Here is a 24902-nt window from a genome sequence, read left to right as displayed (position 1 = left end):
TGACCTACTATTTCAACCTACTGACGTGTCAAAAGAGGTGGCATCTCCACATCAGTGCCCACAATTTTTAGACTCTTTTATTTTTTAGTTATGTGGAGTTCGCCGATATCATTCTTCCAAAGACCAAAAAATAACTTTTGACTTCATCTTTGCCTCCGTAAACAGCGTAAGACAATTCACCCATTGGTCATACTTTCGAAACTCAAGCTTCTCTGTCATCTTCCGTGGATTCTTACACTTCACATAAAAAAATCCAGTCCCTGCCGCAAAGACAAGCCTGATGAATATTGAATCACCCTTGGCCATCCCCATTGAAACTCCTAAATAGTGAAGCTGAGCTAAATTTGCAAAATCAAACTAGACGAGGATGAATTTAGTTTGTCTGATGGTGAGAAGTCGAAACTGGAAGCATCTGAAACAAACTAGACGCTGCACCACTTTGTGCCTTAAACAAATAATGCATAAAAAAAGAAAAAAGAAAAGAAAAAGGAGAGCATAATTCAACAGTTTATTTGAATCATCACTAGTAACAATTTGTGGGTTTTGGGTTGATGAAGAACTCACATCTCCCTGCGCCATTTTTCAAGGGGTTTTTTTTTTTAATATCTTAGCTTTATTGAAGATTTTGTATGACGAGCGATCAATACGCCATATAGATATTTTCTGCTTGAGATTCCTTCAATAAGATCTTCGGTTTTGAATCTGTTTGGAGAGAAGAAGAATAGATAGGGATTTGATTTTTAGTTTGGTTTCCTTTTTTTGTTTTTTAGCCAAAAAAAATCGCTAGAAGATTTCATGGGACTTGTAATTCTCACATTTGGCTGACGTGGGCTGCCACCTAATTAGACACATAAGTAGGTTGAAATAGTAAGTCATATTAAGTAGGTCCGTCTAGCATTACTGGTAAATAAATTATGACCTCTCAAAAAGTCCTTCCTATAAAATTTGGTCAAACAGGGTAAGCAAATACGAGCATAAGAAAAAAAGATGGATCAAAAGAAAATGAGTTTGTGGTAAGTTTCTCTGATCTTCATGGCAGATTTATAAAAGCTAGAGAGGAGCTATATGACATCCAGAAATAGTTGCGAAACAACCCTTTCAATCCATATCTGGGACAAAATGAAAAAGTTGCTCTTAACAAGTATCAAATGCTTGCTAGAGTGGAAGCCTATGAAATTCAGACTAAGGAGGATAGTGAATGGATGATGGAAGGCGACAAATGCACTGTCTTTTTCTTTAATATGTTAAAGGAAAAGAGAGCTAGAAGTGGTATTTGGACTCTTCAAGATGCACAAGGTGACACAGTTAAAGAGAAAAAGGTTTCCAATATGATTATTGAGTTCTTCAAAGGGATTCTTGGTACAAAAGGGGCGGAGATCTCTTGTCTTGCTTTCTTTCAAAACTTATCTGTCAAAGCCACTATCAGCGATACTATTTCTTTGGAATCTGAAGTGACGGATGAAGAAATCAAACTAGCTCTCTTTGATATGGAGGACAATAAAGCTACTGGCCCAGATGGATATACTTCGATTTTCTTTAAGAAATGCTAGGCTATTGTTAGTCAAGACTTTATTTTTGCTATTAAAAATGCTTTTAGATGTTGTAAACTCCCTAGAGAGGTCAATGCAACCTTTCTCTGCCTTGTGCCAAAAGTTAATAATCTTTCTAGGATAGAATATTTTAGACCTATTGCCTTATGCAATACCATATACAAGTGCATGTCTAAAGTTATCACTAACATATTGAAATTGGTGATTAATGATTTGGTTTACTCTAATCAATCAACTTTCATCCCTGGCAGGTCCATTCAGGAGAACATCTTACTGTCTCATGAGCTTTTGCGAGGATACGAGCGAAAACATGGTACTCTGAGGTGTTCTATTAAAGTGGATATAAGGAAAGCTTATGATACGGTTAGCTGGGACAATGTACAAATCATGCTGAATACTTTCAAGTTCCCCCCTGCTATATATAATTGGATCCAGATGTGTTAATCCTCTCCCTCCTATTCAGTTATGATCAACGGCTCTGCAGAAGGTTTCTTTCCTGGTGCCCGAGGCTTGAGACAAGGAGACCCTATGTCTCTATATTTATTTGTTTTGGTAATGGAAATCCTCAATTGTATTCTTCTAAGGAGTATCAATGAGAAGAGAATCCAATTTCATCCGAGATGCAAAAGAGTGAGACTCTCACATTTGGCCCTCGCTGACGATGTTCTTCTCTTTTGCAAAGGGGATAGTAACTCTATCCTGGTAGTTAAAGAGTGTCTAGCAGAATTTGGGAGGGCTACAAGCCTTAGTATTAATACTCACAAAACTACCATTCTTACCGGCGCTTTAAATCATCAAGATGCTTTATCTCTTGCTTCTCTTTTAGGAGTCGATTTGGTAAAACCTTCGGTTAGGTACTTGGGACTCCCTCTGATCTCAAGGAGGTTGGGTATTAGAGAATGTCAACCATTAATTGAAAGAGTTACTCAAAAGGTCACTAATTGGAAAGCCCGACAACTCTCTCACGTTGGTAAAGCTATGCTGATCAAGTCAGTACTCTTATCTTTCCACGTTTTCTGGGCGAGAACGTTCATCCTGCCTAAAACGGTTCTGGAACAAGTGGAGAAAATTTGTGCTCGGTTCTTATGGTCTTCTAATGGTTCACAGAAAGCTTTTCATCATACGAGTTGGTGTACTATGAGTAAACAAAAAAAATGAAGGAGGTCTTGGGTTCTCAAGGTTGCATAGATGGAATCAAGGAGCCTACTGTGGTTTGGTCTCCGCTGTGGTTGTCAAGGAAGACACTGTATGGGTAGATTGGACTTGGCGGCAACATATAAAACAACAATTCTTCTGGACTATGAATACCTCGAAGGATTGCTCTTGAACTTGGCGAAATATTCTAAATGCTAGAAAGGATGCTATGAAGCTTATCAAGTATACAATTGCTGATGGTGACAACACCTTTCTTTGGCATGATATTTGGTGTGGCACTTCACCTCTTTTGTTTAATGCTGAAGCTGTGTCAGCATGGCAACTCCCTCTAAATGCCAAGGTTAGCGGCTTGTTAGATAATGTGCAATGGAACAACCTAGTGCTACAGATGCCAAATTCAAGTCTGAAGAAAGAAATACTCTCCACCTATGTCCAAAGGCATCTCCCTCAGGACAAAATTGTGTGGACTCCCCACCAGAGTGGAATCTACACCTCTTGTAGTGCATATACTTCTCTTAGTCCAGAAAGGAATGAAGTGCGATGGTTTAGTTTTGTATGGGGGAAGTGGGTACTGCCAAGGCATTCCTTCACATGTTGGCAACTTTTCTCCAACAACATACCTACCCAAGATCGTCTGGTGCATAAGAAAATGTTAACTTATTTAGTTTGCTGTCTCTGAAACAACAATAGAGAACACTTTAAGCATCTGTTCTTCGAGTGTACTTACTCCCAGCAGGTCATTTCCAAAATCAAATAGCTTCTTGGCATCATGACTGATTCGAGATCTGCTAATCGAGAATGGTCCTCTATCTTCAGGCTTTGTAAATGACATGAACTTGGGGAAGGCTATAAAGTCTACATATATGCTGCAGTAGATGCGTTATGGAAAGAGAGAAATGGTCGTAGGTTTCAAGGTTATTCCAAGACTGCTTGGATCCTCTTTAACAAAATGGTAAGAGATCTCAAAAATTATCTAGTAGTTCTGAAGCATACCCTAAAAGACGCGCCAGTGTCAAGAGACTTGAATGATAGACTTGGACTCAACATGCAGTTCAAGCCCAAAGGTCTTAACAGATGCTCTTGGGATCCTCCCTTAGAGAATCGAGTTAAACTTAATACAGATGGTAGCTTGAGCAGTTGTGGTACTGGGCATGGTGGAACGATCAGAGATATATTTGATCGAGTTGTTGCAGCTTACACATGAAGTGGAGGAATGCTATCGGTTCTTTTCCAAGAAGTTTTGGCAATTGAAGTCGGGTTAAAAAGATGTCTAAATGAGGGGCTGTTGAAAGTAGAAGTTGATTCAGACTCTTTAAGAGCAGTTACGTGATTAATAAGCAAGAAAAAGCCTCCTTGGTACTGCCTGGACACAGTCATGGCTATCCAACTTTTGTGCCCTCTTTTTGAGTTCATCTTCTTTCATCATGCGTAGTCAGAGAAACGAACCGGGCAACAGACTTTTTAGCTTCCATTAGCCAGGCCTTTTATGTAATTTTTTTTTTCTTTTATACCACCCATTGATGAGACCCTCAACAACATTGTTGAAGAGGATGCACAAGGGAGAGTTTATGTAAGAATTTCTTAAGTAATATAACAGGTGAGGGCTTGCCAAACCCTAGCTTAACCTTAAAAAAAAAAAACTATATCCTAACAATGGCTTCAACAATGCTCTGCAAGGACCAGTTGAGGGGAGAGTCTTGATTAGACAGGCTCTTGATGATAGCATTGTTGTCCCCTTCACAGACACTATTCCCACCTTCCAAAAGCAAAGCAAGATTGATTGCCACTTCAGCTGCAAAAAGTTCACTTTCCTCAGCAGTCCTGGCTCCAAATCTTTTGACTGCAGCGGCTACTGCCCCCTTCTCATTCCAAGCCATAGTAGCTCCCGCACCAGTTCGTTCCTCTTTATTAAATGCTCCATCAAACCTCATATGCACAAAGGAGTGGCTTGGTTACATGGTACATGCAAGTTATTTTTAGCATGGTAGATATTAGGAGCAGAACTAGTTATTATGTACTCCTTTCCAAAAGTAAGATGCATTAGGATATGTACATTGAGGTTGACCTAGCCATCTTCTTCCATAAGCAGAACTGAAGGTTTTCACCCAAAGAGAATCCACATCTTTTATGGCTTTTCAACTATGATTTGCCTTGTTCATGTAATCATGTAAGAGAAATTCCTAAACCCCTGACCACCTAGAGCTTTAGGTTTGCAGAGTTTATCCCACTCAATGGTATGGATATTCTTAGATTCCTCAATAGTCAATACCATGCCACCAAAACTCTCTGCATGCCTTGTCCATTTTATTGAAACAGACATGGGTAGAGAACAGGTGGGGACATGTTTTTGTAGTTGATGAACAAATACCGTTACACCTTTCAAACATTCAAGGTATTGGTTTACAATCTAATACTATTCTGCCTACTCACAAATATACCATGTTAATCCTTAAAACCAATAGTCACTTCCATGCAACACACAATACGTACATGTCGGTATAATATATGTATTGCAAAAAGAGAAGTATGATGATGTCCTACAGAAAAGAAAAGTTGTAGGATAGAAGCTAGAGAAAATAAAACACAAATACAAAATACTAGATACCTCCAATGTATTATCACAGTATTCTGCCACAACAGACTTACACCTAAACCCTATGCCAAATAAGATCATAACCTTCCATTTAGCAATGTTTACTAACATGATAAATTTCAAAAATACAACCACTAGATCAAAGTTTAAGCATTCTCTAAAGTGACAAGCTCACAAGATACTATCCTCCAACTGTCAAATGAATTATACAGCCATCAAGAGATATAGAAACCTGTGCACAAATGAATGCTTGAAAACTGAAGCTCACTGGCGTGCTGCAAATCTGTTGCATCAAGTGGTTCTCAAGACTCCTTAGTTGGCTTAAAAACGTCTTTCTCTTGACCATTTTGTCTCTTGTACTTTTCTCTCCATATCACTTGCACTTCACAAGACGGAATCTCTCGTGAATGTAGAATCTTCTAGTGGTGTCACCATGCCATTCGCGATAAGCCAAGAGACCGGTATATGCAATCATGGCACCATTGTCAACACAATAATTGCCGCCGGTGGAAAACAGCCTCCCTCCTTTTTCGAGCACATTATTCTCATCATCTCTTGCAACCGTTCATTGCATCCAACACCACCAACAATAAGAACATCTTTCTTGTCGCAGTGCGCCATGGCACGCTCTGTAATTTCCACAAGCATTACAAAGAGAGTTTCCTGCAAAGAGTAACATAGATTTGCCAGGGTGCATTCATTATTTTTCAGTTTTTCCACAGCAGTGGTGTCACAGCCCGAATTTCTAAACAATAACAAAGTGAATATTTGAAATATAAATATCTCAAACATCACTAGGTTCACTTGTTTAAAAACCCAGACTATGACGGAGGATACTACACATACAAAACCCTAATAGCCATGTCATAAAAGAAACAACTTAAAATAAAATAATCCCAATAATTATCCGCAACTTCTTTATTAAGATAACATCCTTCCAAATAAAATATCAAACAAACTCTCAGAATAAAATTCCTCACTACCATGTTCTCATGCCATGAAAAAGGTAAACTACGTTATTACATCCTTCCAATAGGAATCGGACCTAAAAAAAACTAACGGACTGCTCCGGGCAAGAATCCCTAATCACACGCCACGGTTCCATCGCCTTCCACCTATGTTCCCAAGAACACACCCACGCTAAAACAAAACAAAGCAAACATGGGTCAGCAAAATGGAATTTGCCGGTATGAGTAGACTAACTACATATAAACATTTCAAACTTTACTTATCCAACTAACACTTTAAATCTATCATAACCTAATCATTCTCAACTTGGAAGGCGTGTAGTTCCGTTATCTCAACCGCATAGTTTCTTCCCAAGCAAAACTTCCATTTTATTAACTCATTCTAATAACTCCTTTTAATATCTAAATAATTGAATTACACTTACCGATGTCCGCCGCTGTATAAGGGTAGGACCGTGTCCCTGCAAAAATATTATTAAGTCCTACCCTCCTGCAAAAGAAAGTTAGAACTTGTATATAACATATGTAGATATCCTATATGGATTCAAAAGTAAGCCCAAACACACTCGTATAATCAAATCAATTTCCCTTGTCAATTAATCAATTACTTTTCTTATACACCCACCCTTTAGTACCTACTCCACGATTTGTACTCCACACATTTGCCAAATCACACATTCCTGTGTGCCTCTCTCCCACCAAATACCACAATATCATAGCCATCTCTGGGCTTTCATACACATATTTCACACCTCTTTTGGGCACAAAACTCGGGTCATTCATGCCACATTCAATGAACACCTTAGGTCATTCCCGCCACATTCAAGGAATACCTATCATATCACTAACGGGCCATTCATGACACATTCAATGAATGCCCTGGGTCATTCCTGCCACATTCAAGGAATACCCAATCCTACATTCCCATACACTCAAGGAATACAACTAACCCGCAAGGCTGAATACCTTAGTTCCTCTTTAGGGCATCCCAAACCATCGGGTCATTCATGGCACATTCAATGAATACCGGGTCAATCATGGCACATTCAATGAATCCCTTATATAACGCTAACGGGCCATTTATGGCACATTCAATAAATGCCCACCTAACATATGACTTCATCAGTCATAAACTCAATTCTAAAACTTGAGGTGTGGAGAGTTCTAAAAGGGTGCGGTAAGTTTTGTTTACGCATTATTGTACTTTATTGCATAGATTATTCCAGAGAACGTAGGAATATCTTGATTCAATTAACTTTGGTTTACGCATTATTAATTTCATGGATGTATAAGTGTCATAACGTTGTGTATCGTAAAAGACTGAAAAATCACAAAGCAGTAAATACACGTACACAAGTATATTTATAAAGGTCCTAGCCTAAGTCAAACATGCTAATAGTCCTAGACTTATCCTAATAGACCGAATCATAATTTTAGGAAAAAGTCAAATTTTCGGGTCAACTGGTCAAAGTCAACCCTGGTCAAAGTCAACAGTCAACTCTGGTCAACAGTCAATATTGGTCAACCTAGCCTAAACTCCAAAAACCCAAAAGCCCAAAGCCAAAAGCCCATAGTCTAAAAATTTTAAAAAACCAAACAAAACATATATAGCCACCACGATTTGGCCCAAGCCCAAATCGTGAGTCACTGTTCATCTCCTTCCTCATGAAATCTCCACCAGCGCCTCCACCACCGATGCAGCCACCACCGGCCACCTATAACTAAAACAAACCCAGCGGTTTTCATCCCCACAGAAACCCCTACACACCTATCCTAACAATTCATGATTTCATCATACTGCAAAAATCGATCCCACGCCATTAACAACCTTTGGAGCCGGATGACTCCTCTCCAAAGACCCAATCCACCACCAACACATTCACCTCAACCCAACAACCATGTCCCAACAAAAACCAAACAACAAAATATTCAAACAACACATAAAAATCAGGACAGTTTGGGGTCTTGGTCGAACGCCATTAATGGTTGTTTGAAGCTTCACGACACTCCCACTCTCCAACAATCTAAATACTTCACCACGCACAGTTTCACCACTCCACAACATATACCAACCCAACAACAGAAAAGTTCAGTAAAACTATACAGGACCGAATTCTAATGAAAAACAAGAAAAGGGCGTTTTGGGTGGGTTCAAGGTTTTGACAACCTCCGAACCCACAACTTTCCATCCAACCAATTCCTGAATCCATAAATCGTCCAGTTTGTTCATAGCCAGCAATCACTTTAGATTTATTCCAAGTTATATATTAAGTTTACACTACACAGTATATCGTATTGGCTAAATAAAGCATCATGTGAACAGTACCTCGTATCACAAAATCGATGGTAAACAAAAATAAAAACGTAAAATATCCACTCACTGTTATAAACCGAACAGCTTTCCGTAAGCAGAAAACCCCCAAAGATCAAGTCGACAATTGTCAATAAACCGACGATCTTTCTTGTTCAAACCCCCCTTTTTTTTTCTCTCAGTAAAACTCTCATTTTTTTTTCCCTAAAACTCTCGTTTTGTTTTTCCCTAAAAGCTCTACGTGAGAAACTCTATTTTCTAGTTTTTAAAAACTTCTCAAAAAAAAAAAGGATAACTCTTATCTAGTTATTTACGGGCTTTTATCCGTAACTATTGGATATCCTATCTCTATTTTATCTATTACATTATTATTATTATTATTATTATTATTAATATAAATATTATTATAGGAAAAGCAATTAAAAGACGGGGTGTTATAATATACACACCTTAAAAGGATCTCGTCCCGAGATTCAAGGTAGAGTGTCAGAGAAGAGCTCGTGGTGCATCGCCTTTATCTTATCTTCAAGTTCCTGTGTCACGCCATTTTCCCTTTCACTCCACTGCACTTTTACCAAGTTTACAATCCTCCTCCTAAGGTGTTTCACATCCCTATCTACTATCATGATAGGCGTCACTGTAAAAGTTACATCATCGTTCAACTCTAGCTCATTGGTTGGACAACCTCGAGTAGGATCTTTCACACATTTCCGTAGCATAGACATGTGGAAGACATCATGAATCATCGCTAAGTTAGGCGGCAAAGCAAGACGGTACGCCAAACTACCAACGAAGGCTACTATCTCAAATGGTCCAATATACCGTGGACTCAACTTTCCTTTCATGCCAAACCTCATAACTCCTCTCATAGGGGAAACCTTCAAAAACACAAAATCGCCTACAGAAAACTCAACCCGTTTCCTCTTCAAATCTGCATAACTTTTCTGCCTACTCTGTGCTGTCTTAATCCTGTCTCTAATGACTTTAATCTGCTCAGATGTCTCTCTCACTATCTCAGGCCCAAGCAATACTAGGTCTCCTACATCTGCCCAACAAGCAGGTGATCGACATGGACGCCCATACAAAGCCTCAAAGGGTGCCATACCAATGCTCGACTGGAAACTGTTATTATATGCAAACTCCACCAAAGGTAAATGCTCCTCCCATCCTCCACCAAAATCCATTACACAAGAGCGTAACATATCTTATAATATCTGATTCACCCTCTCCGTCTGTCCATCTGTCTGAGGATGATAAGCAGTACTCATCGCCAAACTAGTGCCCATAGCACGCTGAAAACTCTTCCAAAACTCGGAAGTGAACAAAGGATCTCGATCTGAAACAATACTCACTGGAATCCCATGTAACCTGACCACTTCCCGAATGTACAAGGAAACCAACTTATCTGTATTTCTACGTACGTTAATAGGAATGAAATGAGCAGATTTCGTTAGACGATCAACAATAACCCAAATAGATTCATTACCTCTCCGAGACTTAGGCAAACCATCAATGAAATCCATAGAAATGTGTTCCCATTTCCACATCGGTATCTCTAATGGCTACAATAATCCAGAAGGCCTCTGATGCTCTGCCTTAACCTGCTGACAAGTTAAACACTGAGAAATATATTCTCCGACATCTCTTTTCATTCCTTCCCACCAAAAGGTCCTCTTCAAGTCTTGGTACATCTTCGTTCCTCCAGGATGAATTGTAAACCGAGAACGATGAGCTTCATATAATATTTCCTTCTTTAACTCACAGATCATCGGTACACATAATCTCTCATGAAATCTCAATCCTCCATCGAATCCACGCCCAATCAAAGCGGACAATCATCTAAAATATCAATGACCCGGATCATCCAACCGACTCAAAAGAAATCGGGTCTCGTGTTGCATGGCAATCACTCCGAAAATCACCGGCCTAACCTCCAAACTACATATATACCCCTCATCTCAGATCTGGTGTAGTCCGGACATCATAAGTCGCTATAGTCTCTAAACTCTTCCACTCTTGCACTATAAGAGTGGTCAAAACACCGTGCAATCGACTAAGTGCATCCAAGAACTACATTGCCCTTGCCCGGGTGATATTGAATCTCAAGTCATAACTACTTATGAACTCCATCCATCTCTGTTGCCTCATATTCAACTCCTTCGTGAATAAAGATACTTCAAACTCTTGTGATCCGTGTAAAGCTCGAACTTCTCACCATATAAATAATGTCTCCACACCTTCAAAGCAAAACCACCGCCGCTTAACTCTAGATCATGAGTAGGATAACGCTCTCGTGTATCTTCAACTGTCGCGGAAGCATACGACACCACCTTCTCGGTCTTGCATTAACACACAACCCAAACCAGTTCCACTAGCATCCGTAAAACCACTTGCTTTCCGCCCTAGTCGGGATTACTAGAATTGAGTCAGTAGTCAACCCTCTGTTTCAATTCTAGGAAAGCTTTCTTCACAATCATTAGTCCACATAAACTTCACATCTTTCCTAGTTAACCCGTGGAGCGGAGCTGCAATAAGTGAGAACTTCTCAATAAATCTCCGATAATATCCATTTTAACCCCAAGAAACTTCTAATCTCGTAGAGTGGGTTGGTTGTTTCCATTCTTTTTCACTGCAAAGAACCTTCTCGTGGTCTACAAAGCAATCCCTTCATTAGATACCACGTGTCCCAAGAAACAAATTTTTCTTCTTCCAAAAATGGCACTTGCTAAACTTAGCATACAACTTCTGTTTTTAACGCCCTGCATCACTATCTTCAAATGCATCTTATGTTCTTCTGTGTTTTGTGAATACACTAAAATGTCATCAATGAAAACAATCACAAATTTATCCAAAAAGGGCCTGAAAATACGATTCATCAGGTCCATAAAGAATGCAGGTGCATTCGTCAACCCAAAAGGCATCACAGAAAACTCATACAACCCATACCGAGTTCTAAATGCAGTCAAAGGAATACTCTTCTCTTCAACTCCCATCTGATAATAACCAGTCCTTAAATCAAACTTTGAAAATATCTTAGCCCCTTTCAACTGATCCAACAGGTCATCAATCCTAGGAAGCGGATACTTATTTTTTATAGTCACCTGGTTCAAATCCCTGAAGTCAATACACATCCTCAAAGTACCATCCTTCTTTGAAACAAAAATAGCAGACGCACCCCATGGTGAGTTGCTCGGTCGTATGAACCTGGTCATACACACCTTAAAAGATTCAAACCCATATACTCAAAAGATATGGTTAAGCCAAAAACAAAATCATTAAACATTAAACTCTTACCCCTTCTTGAGTAATTCCTCGACTTGCACTTTCATTTTCATTCCAATAGCTTAGGGCCAACCCGAAGCCATTTTTGAAACCGGGTGTAGTCCCGGTAACAAGTCTATACGAAACTCCACCTCCCTCTTGGGTGGCAACCCTCGAATCTCCTGAAAAACATCTTCGAAGTCTCTCACTACTTCCACATCACTGATATCCCTCGTGGGTATCTCTATAGAAAATGTGAAACTAGACATCACCGAGTCCTCCTTACTAACACAGGTGTGAATCAACCTCGGCATGCCAGGTGTATTCACTATAACCTCCCTCCTCGCACAATCCAAGGTAACATGATAACGCGTCAACCAGTCCATACCAAGTATGAAATGGAAACCCTCAAACCCCAACACGATCAAGTCTACCATAAAGACACGGTCTAAGAAACACAACTTAAAACCTTTGCACTCGTCATATAAGGTAATGAAACCTCCTAACGGTGTGTCTCAACACACAAAGGCTTAGATAAAAGGGTAGTTTTAAAACTTTCTTTCTCAACATACCGAGATATAAAGGAATGTGAAGCACCGAATCAAACAAAACTCGAATGTAAACCGAGATGAACTAAAGGTACCTTCAACATTCCTGTGTCCCCGCATAGCGCGATAGGCTCTAGCACGAGTGACCAGTGCCGGTGCTCGTTTCGGCTGATTTCCCCGCTTGGTAGGGCAATAACGAGATAAATGCCCCCACCGCTTACACTCCCAAAGAAGCCCTTTCGGGAACTATGGCTCGAAAGCATTGGTGGCATGGTGCAGGTAAAAGTAATGATGTCGGGTCGATATGGAAGAGCGGGAGCTCGACCACCGCCTCGCCATCGATTCCCCGAGGTCTATAGCCTCCGCCTGCCCGGTGGCCTATAACCACCTCGCCGATGAAATCCTCCCGGGGTCGGTGTACACCTGCCGATGAAATCCTCCCCGAAACCCCGCGATGGTGGTCTCAAACGGACCCTCCGAGGTATATCATAAGGCCTAAACCTATTCGGGCTGCCTCGCTCTCAAAAGGCCTAGGACCAACAACCGTATCTCGACCAAACTTCCTCTTCCCCTCGACTCTCTTGGGGCTGCATTCTCGCTCCTCATATCTCAAGGCCAAGTCCAACACACGATCAAAAGTGTCCCCATCAAAAGGAATCAACTTGTCGGACAAGTGACTCTCTAACCCACATTATGAACTTTTGGTTTTTCTTCTTGCCAAGTATCCACAAGATAGGGAGCAAACCTCGATAACTCATTAAACTTGGTCACATACCCGTCCCATGCGGACTTCCGCCTTGAGTCAACTCAGAGAACTGTTGAGCCAACTGCTCTTTTACTGCCTCCGGATTGAACTTACTCTCAAATCTAATCTTGAAGTCTTCCCAAGTCAAAGTTCTAGTGTCCAGACTAGGGGTGAGAGCTCACCACCAAAACCTAGCAGCGTCATCAAGTTGGTGAGCTGCCAACTCCTGCTTTTGAATCTCAGTAAGCTGCATACGCTCAAATACATTTTCACAACTTTGAATCCAAGACTCCGCTGCAATCGCATTCCCAACACCAGTAAATCAATGCCCACCAAGAGTACCAAACTCCTTATTGCGCTTAGCAAAAGGATCTCCCTAAACATGATGGTTATTCTAAGATAGCCGCAAACAACCTGATTCAACCGTCCTCCCGACATCTCAGATCGGAGTGTTTCGCTGCAGCAGTCTAGTAGTATTACCATTACGTGTCTCAACCATGATCTACAGTTCAAACAAAACTCCCATTAATATTCACATATATCCAAAACTCTCAATACTATAACCCATATTCCACATCCAAGGATCACTTAGACTTTCCAACACGAAGCTAACCTAGGCTCCGATACCAAAATGTCACATCCTGAATTTCTAAACAATAACAAAGTGAATATTTGAAATATAAATATCTCAAACATCACTAGGTTCACTTGTTTAAAAACCCAGACTATGACGAAGGATACTACACATACAAACCCTAATAGCCATGTCATAAAAGAAACAACTTAAAATAAAATAATCCCGATAATTATCCGCAACTTCTTTATTAAGATAACATCCTTCCAAATAAAATATCAAACAAACTCTCAGAATAAAATTCCTCACTACCATGTTCTCATGCCATGAAAAAGGTAAACTACGTTATTACATCCTTCCAATAGAATCGGACCTAAAAGAAAACTAACGGAGTGCTCCGTGCAAGAATCCTAATCACACGCGCGGTTCCATTGCTTCCACCTATGTTCCCAAGAACACACCCACGTTACCAAAACAAAGCAAACATGGGTCAAGCAAAATGGAATTTTTGGTATGAGTAGACTAACTACATATAAACATTTCAAACTTTACTTATCCAACTAACACTTTAAATCTATCATAACCTAATCATTCTCAACTTGGAAGACGGTAGTTCATTCATCTCAACCGCATAGTTTCTTCCCAAGCAAAACTTCCATTTTATTAACTAATTCTAATAACTCCTTTTAATATCTAAATAATTGAATTACACTTACCGATGTGTCCATTTGTATATAAGGGTAGGACCGTCCCCGCAAAAATATTATTAAGTCTTTACCTCCCCAAAAAAGAAAGTTAGAACTTGTATATAACATATGTAGATATCCTATATGGATTCAAAAGTAAGCCCAAACACACTCGCGATAATCAAATCAATTTCTCTTGTCAATTAATCAATTACTTTTCTTATACACCCTCCCTTTAGTACCTACTCCACGATTTGCACTCCACACATTTGCCAAATCACACATTCCCTGTGTGCCTCTTTTCCCACCAAATACCACAATATCATAGCCATCTCCGGGCTTTCATACACATATTTCACAGCCTCTTTGGGGCACAAAACTCAGGTCATTCATGGCACATTCAATGAACACCTTAGGTCATTCCGCCACATTCAAGGAATACCTATCATATCACTAACGGGCCATTCATGGCACATTCAATGAATTCCCTGGGTCATTCCTGCCACATTCAAGGAATACCCAATCCTACATTCCCGTACACTCAAGGAATACAACTAACCCGCAAGGCGAATACCTTAGTTCCTCTTTAGGGCAGTCCAAACCATCTGGTCATTCATGGCACATTCAATGAATACCCGGGTCATTCATGGCACATTCAATGAATCCCCTTATATAACGCTAACGGGCCATTTATGGCACATTCAATAAATGCCCACCTAACATATGACTTCATCAGTCATAAACTCAATTCTAAAACTTGAGGCGTGGAGAGTTCTAAAAGGGTGCGGTAAGTTTTGTTTACGCATTATTGTACTTTATTGCATAGATTATTTCAGAGAACGTAGGAATATCTTGATTCAATTAATTTTGGTTTACGCGTTATTAATTTCATGGATGTATAAGTGTCATAACGTTGTGTATCGTAAAAGACTGAAAAATCACAAAGCAGTAAATACACATACACAAGTATATTTATAAAGGTCCTAGCCTAAGTCAAACATGCTAATAGTCCTAGACTTATCCTAATAGACCGAATCATAATTTTAGGAAAAAGTCAAATTTTTGGGTCAACTGGTCAAAGTCAACCCTGGTCAAAGTCAACAGTCAACTCTGGTCAACAGTCAATATTGGTCAACCTAGCCTAAACTCCAAAAACCCAAAAGCCCAAAGCCAAAAGCCCATAGTCTAAAATTTTAAAAAAAAACCAAACAAAAACATATAGCCCACCACGATTTGGCCCAAGCCCAAATCGTGAGTCACTGTTCATCTCCTTCCTCATGAAATCTCCACCAGCGCCTCCACCACCGATGCAGCCACCACCGGCCACCTATAACTAAAACAAACCCAGCGGTTTTCATCCCCACAGAAACCCCTACACACCTATCATAACAATTCATGATTTCATCATACTGCAAAAATCGCATCCCACGCCATTAACAACCTTTGGAGCTTCGACAGCTCCTCTCCAGCACCCAATCCACCACCAACACATTCACCTCAACCCAACAACCATGTCCCAACAAAAACCAAACAACAAAATATTCAAACAACACATAAAAATCAGGACGGTTTGGGGTCTTGGTCGAACGCCATTAATGGGTGTTTCAAGCTTCACGACACTCCCACTCTCCAACAATCTAAATACTTCACCACGCACAGTTTCACCACTCCACAACATATACCAACCCAACAACAGAAAAGTTCAGTAAAACTATACAGGACCGAATTCTAATGAAAAACAAGAAAAGGGTGTTTTGGGTGGGTTCAAGGTTTTGACAACCTCCGAACCCACAACTCTCCATCCAACCAATTCCTGAATCCATAAATCGTCCAGTTTGTTCATAGCCAGCAATCACTTTAGATTTATTCCAAGTTATATATTAAGTTTACACTACACAGTATATCGTATTGGCTAAATAAAGCATCATGTGAACAGTACCTCGTATCACAAAATCGATGGTAAACAAAAATAAAAACGTAAAATATCCGCTCACTATTATAAACCAAACAGCTTTCCGTAAGCAGAAAACCCCCAAAGACTGAAGTCGACTGTCACGCGAAACTGGACGATCTTTCTTGTTCAAACCCCCCCTTTTTTTTTCTCTCAGTAAAACTCTCATTTTTTTTTTCTAAAACTCTCGTTTTGTTTTTCCCTAAAAACTCTACGTGAGAAACTCTATTTTCTAGTTTTTAAAAACTTCTCAAAAAAAAAAAATAAGGATAACTCTTATCTAGTTATTTACGGGCTTTTATCCGTAACTATTGGATATCCTATCTCTATTTTATCTATTACATTATTATTATTATTATTAATATAAATATTATTATAGGAAAAGCAATTAAAAGACGGGATATTATAAGTGGCCTCAATATAGCTCAATATCCCACTGAATGAAACATCCATTTGTTTGAGAGCATATGGGATATCCAAGAACTGATCACCTTTCTTTGTAAGTTGCTCAATGTTGTAACCTGGGCTGGGATCGTTGGAGAGTGTCAGAACCCTAACAAACTGATCCAAACAGTTCCCAACTACAATATCAATTGTTTCACCAAAGATGCGATATTGTCCCTCGCTATAAGCAATCACTTGCGTATTCCCACCACTAACATACAAAACAACAAGATCATCAGCACTAGTGACAATTCTCCCCATCTCAATGTGAGTAACACAGTGGTTAACTCCAACAATAGGCTTTTTCCACAATTGGGAAAGAATGCGGACAACGATAGCAGAAACCTGGAGGGGAGCACCCATGTCAGGTCCCTTGGTGTAACAAAGGCAATCAATTGCATCAGGGGTGATCTACGCAGATTTGAGGGCATCTTTGAAAAGTGGGAGAACATGTTGCAGGTGATGATGAGCAGTCTCTCGTGGGAGAAAACCATGACCTGGAGGTGTGATGTAGGTATGGTGTGGATTTGATAAGATGGTCCCGTTAAGAGTTACTACTCCTACACCAATCTTATTTGCTGAACCTTTAAAGCCTAGAGCAATCATTTGCTTCATCTCTCAAAAAAGAATAAGCAAAGATGATTTAGATAGATATATTTTCCATCGCTTGTAACAAAGACTCGATTCCAAAGAAACCCGAAAAGTCACACACAAACAACAAAATAGGAGGGCGCTCAGACCAAATGTGGATGCAACCAATTTTACATACATTTTTCCATTGAATATTATTTTTGTTGGATGAAAATATTATGCTAAATGAACTATCCTAGAATAAGTTACTAGAAACATTTAGCCGAAGGAATTACAAATGTACAAAAGTAAGATATCAACCATAGTGAATGCTACTTTTATATACAAAAAATATAATCTAAATATTCCTAAAACACTTTGCTGGCGATACAGGGGCGGACCTAGAAGATGGCTAGGACCACCCCCAAATTTTTTTATATATTATTTTTTTTGCTCAGAAAAAACATGTATACGTGCTACTCTACTATGAGTTTATGACTATCCAATGGCTACACAACAGACTATATAGAACTATCTTTCTCACTTTCTAGCTATCAACAAGACAACACTACCATGTCCAGTCCCAAGTCATATATCATCACAATTAGTGTAAATAAGCTAATGAAATCGAATATTATGAGGTTGCTTACAAAGATCTTATATATACGAACCATAACTTCTTTCATAAAACTTGATTTATTAATTTTCTCTAGCACCATATTAAAAACATGAACCCAAATAACCAATATAATTGAAACAAAACAGGCTAGCAATTCTAAAGTTGTTTTCATTACTAACATTTTTCAATGTAAAAGAGTACCGTAAAGAGGAGAGTGGTGACTCACCAAGAAGCGAGGAAGCTAAGGGTTGGGTCTTTTTGTCGCCGCACGAGTGGAGAATAAGAAACGTACGAAACTACTAGATTTTTGAATTTCAAAAGTACACATAAATTTCAAGACTCGACATTTCGGTTTCCCCAGTATCGAGATCATTTAAGCCCCTTCAAAATCACCGAAATTAGCATAGAAATTTCAAGGCATCACGTGACTCTAGAAACATGAGCACGTTTCAGACGTTTGCCTCACTTAAGTGGTTGTGTTTTTTTTTGGAGTTTCAACGTTCATAGGCGCTGAATTGTAAGTTTTTAGTGTTCAGTGTTACCCAAACTTGTTTGTTTTTTTAGTACTCTTCAGCATTCAGCGACAAATCGAGTCTTTAGCATTCCACGGTCGAGGCCACACTGAATGCTTAATTAAAGTGATGGAACGAAGAGTTCCTCTCTTACCCTTTGCAAAACATGTTTAATTGTTCTCACAAACATCTTGATTTTGGCGAATAACTCGAGAAGACAAGAACCCATCTTCATTCTTCCCTTGATCTTTGGCACCATGAATCCTTGAAGAAACCATCTCCATCCCTTCATGACCTAATTAATTCCTTAAGATTCATGGTAAATAATGTAGTTACATAGGGACTTTTTATTTTGGGTCATACTATTGACACCCTCCAAATTGTGTTGGGCAGACCCCGACCTAACTTGGCCCAATTTAGGGTCTGTACTTGTGTTAGGCACAACACACCAAATCAAACACCCTCACCAAAGAACCGAGAAACCTAGAAACTAGAAAAGCCAGTTACGTACCAGCCTTCGTCTCCTTCACCTATAATTTCTAAGTTACACCACCACATTGCACCTAAATTCACCCTATTCCAAACCACATTCTTCAACATTCTCAAATTGTACTAAAAAAATTGAATTCTCTTGCAGACCGCATCCTCTAATTGCACGCTTCAACACCTTATAGGATGCCTAACACAAAATATGTTTTTTTAGGTCAATGACAAACTTGTAATAAATCTTTTTTTTTGTCTGCCCAACACGAAAGGGAAGGTGCCCGTAGTGAGAGCCTTTATTTGTTGGGAAGAAAAAAAGAGAAATAGCTAGCATTGGTTTCGCTTTTTTGGGGACGAAGGCTTGTAATTTGTGGGTAGACTTCATTGTTTCACAAGACATCCTCGTTTGATGCTACACAAGCTCTTGTATCCATATGTTAGAAAAATAAATATAATATCATTGTAAAACATAACCTTATTTTTTATGTTATTTTTATCAAAAATAGATATATTCATTGAAAAATAATTTCAAAACGTATTTGTATAACAAATTTACAATTTTCATAATCTATATTCATTCTTTAATTATTCTTATTTGTGATGTAAAAGTTACTATCATGTATCACGAAATAAAATTGAATTCCTAAAAGCAAAACCAATATTTTAACCCCAAATATATAAAATTTAGTTTAACAAAAATAAAAACAAATACATAGGGTAAAGTGGTAAAAATGATTTGTATTTAGCAATCAGAGACAAATCATTCTGACAAAAAACAAATATGTTTTTATGAGTTCAACATTTAGAGGGTGGGCCAATTCAACATTCAGAGAGTGGCTAATTCAGCATTCAGCATTAAGCATTTAGGATTCAGTGTTCAGCAGCAACAACTTTCACAGGACATTTTGAATGCTTTCTCCCAACCTTGACACGTTTTCTAGCCTGATTGGACAACATAATCAGTTGAAGCAAACAAAGATGTAAAATGAACAGAGGAAAAAAATCAATGAAAATTAACAAAATTACCTTTTTCCTTTTTTTGGATTTGGTTGAGACATTTGTAGCTTGATTCTCAGAACCATCTTCATCCTGGATCTTGAATCCAACAAAACAGGGAGAAAATTAAACCAAAAGTGAATAAAAGAAGATGAACAAAAATTTTAAAGAAGAAGAAAAAAGAAGAAGAAGAAGAAGAAGAAGAAGTGATTGAAATGAAGTTTAGAAGCATGAATAATCGAAAATCTACTAGCTAGAACATTCTCAGAAACATCCTCATTCTCGATGATGAAGTAGATTAAACTTTATTAAAGTGAAGAAAGGAAGAAATGAAGAAAAGTAATCAAAATGAAGTCGAGAAACTTCTCAACCTTGGTTGCTTCGTTTCCAGGCTTCATTCCATTCACTACTTCTTCTTTGAGTTTCTCTCCCATTAACTCGGTTAACACAACCATTCTTTTCTTGAAAACAAACAAACGACGCGATTTTTTTTTAGTTTTTTGTACAAAAGATTCCTAGAATTTTTAACTAAGCTCTAGTATTGTTTTTGTTTTTTTTTTTTTTTTTCAGAATGAGCTTTGCCACTTCAGAAGAATCAAGAAACTTTGCTAGACTTACCATGAGATGTAATGATTCTAATATTTACAAAACATGGTGTGGTTGAAATACTTTTGTATGCTCAGCTAGTTTGTACTTCTTGGCAAAAACTTTCAAAAGAGCCTTATTTATTTCATTCCATAGATTTGTGAGGTCTTTGGAGAAAAGTGGCTTGGAAAAAACTTCGACCACAAGAGAAAAATCGAAGTAACGAGAAAATGGGCAAAGGAAGCTGCTAATAGAAGTGGTGGGGATCTGGTGGAATTTACTAGTAAGATTATTGGCGATGATCAACTTTTACACCATATTGCTAATAAAACAAATTCTTCAATTGTTACTGTGTAGTTGAATTTCATTTGGACTAATTCAACTTGCTAAAAACAACCCTTTGTTGGAGGAGCTTGATTTGCGGGGTCCTTCGTATACACGTGAAACACTTGAAGCTGTTGGTAGGTATTGCAAGCGGGCATTTGAAATCTATTCGATTGGATTCCCATGAGGTGAAATTATTGCCACTTGGTTATGGTAAAGAGGAGTATAATCGAGTGGCATTTATTATTGCAAAGCATATGCCTCAAATACGCCATCTTGAGATTTTCATAAACTCACTCACTAAAGTTGGCTTGCAAGCTATTCTTGATGGATGTCGTGAGCTTGAATATTTGGATCTTCATCAATGTATGCATATCTTGGATGGTGACTTGATAACAGAGAAAATTAAAAGTTTTAGGCCTCCCAAGGATGAAAACATTGACGACTTTGACTTGGATGAAAGATTTTTAATGTCATTATTTCAACGCAAAATCATTTAATGAAGTTTACTCATGTAGCTTGCCCAATGATGAATGACTTAACTACCATTTTGGGTGTGATGTTAGCTGATGTTAGCCCTTTTAATAGTTTAATGTCTTAAAGACATGATTCCTTAAAAGGTACTACTAATCAATTTCACCTTACTCACGTTTGCTCGCGTGTATAATTACAGTAAGGGTGTTCGTCCAAACCTTAGGACTAGGCCAATTATCACCTGAAATTTAACTTTTAGAGGGAACTAGTGAGAAGGGTTTTTGAATGATCTATTTCTACTTCCTAAATACGACTTACTAAACAAGTTATTAGAAATTACAAGTTTGTTTCTTAAATAAAAGAGAGAAAGATAGGGAAGGATTAATCTTACTCATGCAAAGATTAGTTTCACAACTTTTTAGAAAACAAAATCACTACGTCTCTAATCCCTAGCACAATATACCTATCTCTAAATATTCATGCTAGCATGTGGAATTGAACTGATATTTCATATCTGAAATATCATTCCAACTCCTAATTCTATTTTACAACAGTTGATCAAATATTGGTCAATCTCTGTCATTTTGGGATAGGATGAGAAATAGAACCTAAGTATCTAAGTAGTGATTTTGGAATCCAAAATCGTAGCCTAATCCCCACGAGCATCATTAACCCTCCCCTTAGGAGGGTTTTAGCTCATAATCCTATGAATGATTATGCAAGATGTTTGATGTATGCTAAGTTAAAATGAAAAGAACAAGAAGAAGAAGAATGTAAAGAGCTGAATTTAAGCTAGAAGGTAAGAGATTTTACTCCGAAAACTAAAATGGCTTCCATTAACACTATTACAAGAACTTAAGTTTTTGCTAAAAAATAAAACATGCATGAATGAGAATGAATGCTTTCATTCATTCATGCTTTCATTCTCCATTCAATACATATTAGAGCCTTTTCCTTTCCTCCCACGTGAAACTACCTCCTCACATTTACTCCTCTTTAATTTGATCTTATCTCCAAACAAATCAAGCCAAAACTAAACACTATTTTTGAACAAAAGTCTAGTCAAGGTATGCAAGGTGTCAATTTGTGCCAATAATTTTCACATTTTATCTTGACTTGCTCCATGATTGATGACTCATCCAATATTGTGGGCCTACAAAGTGGGTCCACGTGCTGCGCCCAGTGGCAGGCTGAGATTTTGGTATTTTTATAACTTCCCGCCTTTGCGTAGAGCTCGTCGCACTAATCGTCTAAGCAGCTCACTCGCCAAAATCAGAGTCATGGTTCAAGAGATATGAGCTTCGGAAGTTTGATGGTTCTGTGCACGTAATCCCATTCTAACTTGATTCTGTCCTGTTTGAGTCTCTGGGCTTTAGTTTGGCTTTGTTTAGCTTCACATGGGTTTGGTAGGAAGACTTCAGATATATACACTATTCCTGTGCTTTAATACAGGTTTTATCATCATTTTTACATTAATTGCGAAAACCTGTAAAAGTATGAAAATATAATTATTTCATGATTATTAAACACATAATCAACCAATTTGCTATGTGTCTACAAGGTTTAATATTATAGTTTTGGGTGCTTATCACACCACCCCCAAACAACACTTTGCTTATCCTCAAGCAAAGAAGAGACATTAAATATATAAGTGGCCAAAAATGTGCAGTCCTAAGCTAATTCTCGTTTCCCAGAGTGTGGTTGCATTGACCATATACAATAAGGACTTAAACCACTAGGAGTTCTCTAGTGGTCGAGTTATAGCCTCGTGAGAGTTTTCCAGAGAAGATACTCACAAACTTCATTTATACTACAACGACTCAGTAACAAAAACTTGTTTCCTAAATTAATCTCAGATATCTATACATCTTCTTAGCGGGGAACGAGGATTAATTCCTTTGAAACTCAAGTTGATATGCATACAGTGAACTTTACATTGAAATGTACAAGTAGGGCCGTTTTTGGATCCTTTGGAGAGCATCCCAAAATAGGTTCTCACAGGTATGTGTCGAAACACAAATTCGCTCTTAATTTTTCCACTAAGGTTTTGCTAACTCCAGTGTGCAGTGGCACACGTTTCCTCACATCTCAATGACAAATAGAGGAGCAGAGATCGATCAATTACATTTACTACTTATTATCACACCATCCTACTCCTAATTGAGCTAGAGGTCTTTATTAGGTATTATGGGGCTTAGGTGGTGGTGTAGAAGAAAATGGGAATGGAAAATAAAAAATGACAAGTATGAGAGAATAAGGTCTTCAAGATATTTACACTAGAGAAATCATTGTTTTCTTTTCCTGCTTCTACATGAGTTTCCATAATTTGCTCTTAAGCTTTTGGATATATATAAGAAAAAATAATTCTATCTTTCTTTTCATTTCTTTTTCTTTTCTGAGGCAAGTAACTAATTTGGGACAAGTCTTTATCTTTATTTTTCTACATTTCATCCTATTTCTCATACTCATCATTTAGGTAGGTTTATTTTTATTTGGGGTTAATAGATGGGTAAGGGATATATATATATAAGAAAAAATAATTCTATCTTTCTTTTCTTTTCTTTTTCTTTCCTGAGGCAAGTAACTGATTTGGGACAAGTCTTTACCTTTATTTTTCTACATTTCATCATATTTCTCATACTCATAATTTAGGTAGGTCTATTTTTATTTGGGGTTAATAGATGGGTAAGGGATTTTTGGTGAAAGTGAAAAGTTTGATGAAAGGTTTAGTGGGGTGACTAGCGGTAAAATTTGTAATAGGTATGAAACTTTTGGCTATGTCAATCCAAAGATGGCCTAAATTCTCACCTAGGGTTCGGATGGTGATCAAGTAAGTAGATGCGTGATTTTCTCTATTTGGAAAAACTACTCATTTGTGTCATTACTCACATATTACACATATCGAGGCTTTTTTGTTAGATTCTCATAGGATTGATAATTTAAGTAGACTAACCTTGAGTTCCAGAAACTTACTGCTATGTATAATCGATGATATTCAGTGCATGAATACTCATGAAAAGATGTAAAACTATTGCGTACGTATTATCTTAAGTTTCTTAAGAACAAATCCTAATTCGAATGCTAATGCGAGATTTCTAGACAATTTTCATCATAGAAAAGGAAACAAGACTTTGTCACTAAGTACATTCACTAAAAAGAAATTAGAAACTATATATAACCTACAAGTTGCCTAATTTTTGCTACAGGTTTAAAGCACCCCCAAACAGAATGATGCATAGTCCTCAAAGTATCAATACATAAAGAAAGAAATTACCTGAGAACCGTGAGCAAAATTAGGGTTGGATCGCTGTAATAGAAAGTTATTCTAACATAATATATTATACAAAAATAAACAAAGAAAAACAATAACACACTAAACACAACTATATACAGTTAGATATATATACACAGTGGCCTACTCAAATTTACCATCCAGTAGGTCCTGATGTTCTTGTGTCATCTCGAGTGAAATGCATTTCCTTAGCATCGCGCCAATAGATAATGGTTTGCCAAATGGTGCTCCATTATTGTTCCCCGACTCGTTCAAATGTGC

General features: G+C 38.2%; 1 pseudogene; it reads right to left on the bottom strand.

Moving 5' to 3' along the window:
• Nucleotides 1-5600: 5600 nt before the first annotated feature.
• LOC147475860 (uncharacterized) lies at nt 5601-23522 on the bottom strand (annotated as a pseudogene).
• Between the last annotated feature and the right edge of the window lie 1380 nt (nt 23523-24902).

Source organism: Coptis chinensis, chromosome 9 (genome assembly GCF_015680905.1).
Source record: "Coptis chinensis isolate HL-2020 chromosome 9, ASM1568090v1, whole genome shotgun sequence".
Classification (NCBI taxonomy): domain Eukaryota; kingdom Viridiplantae; phylum Streptophyta; class Magnoliopsida; order Ranunculales; family Ranunculaceae; genus Coptis; species Coptis chinensis.
This window is presented reverse-complemented; position numbering and strand designations above follow the sequence as displayed.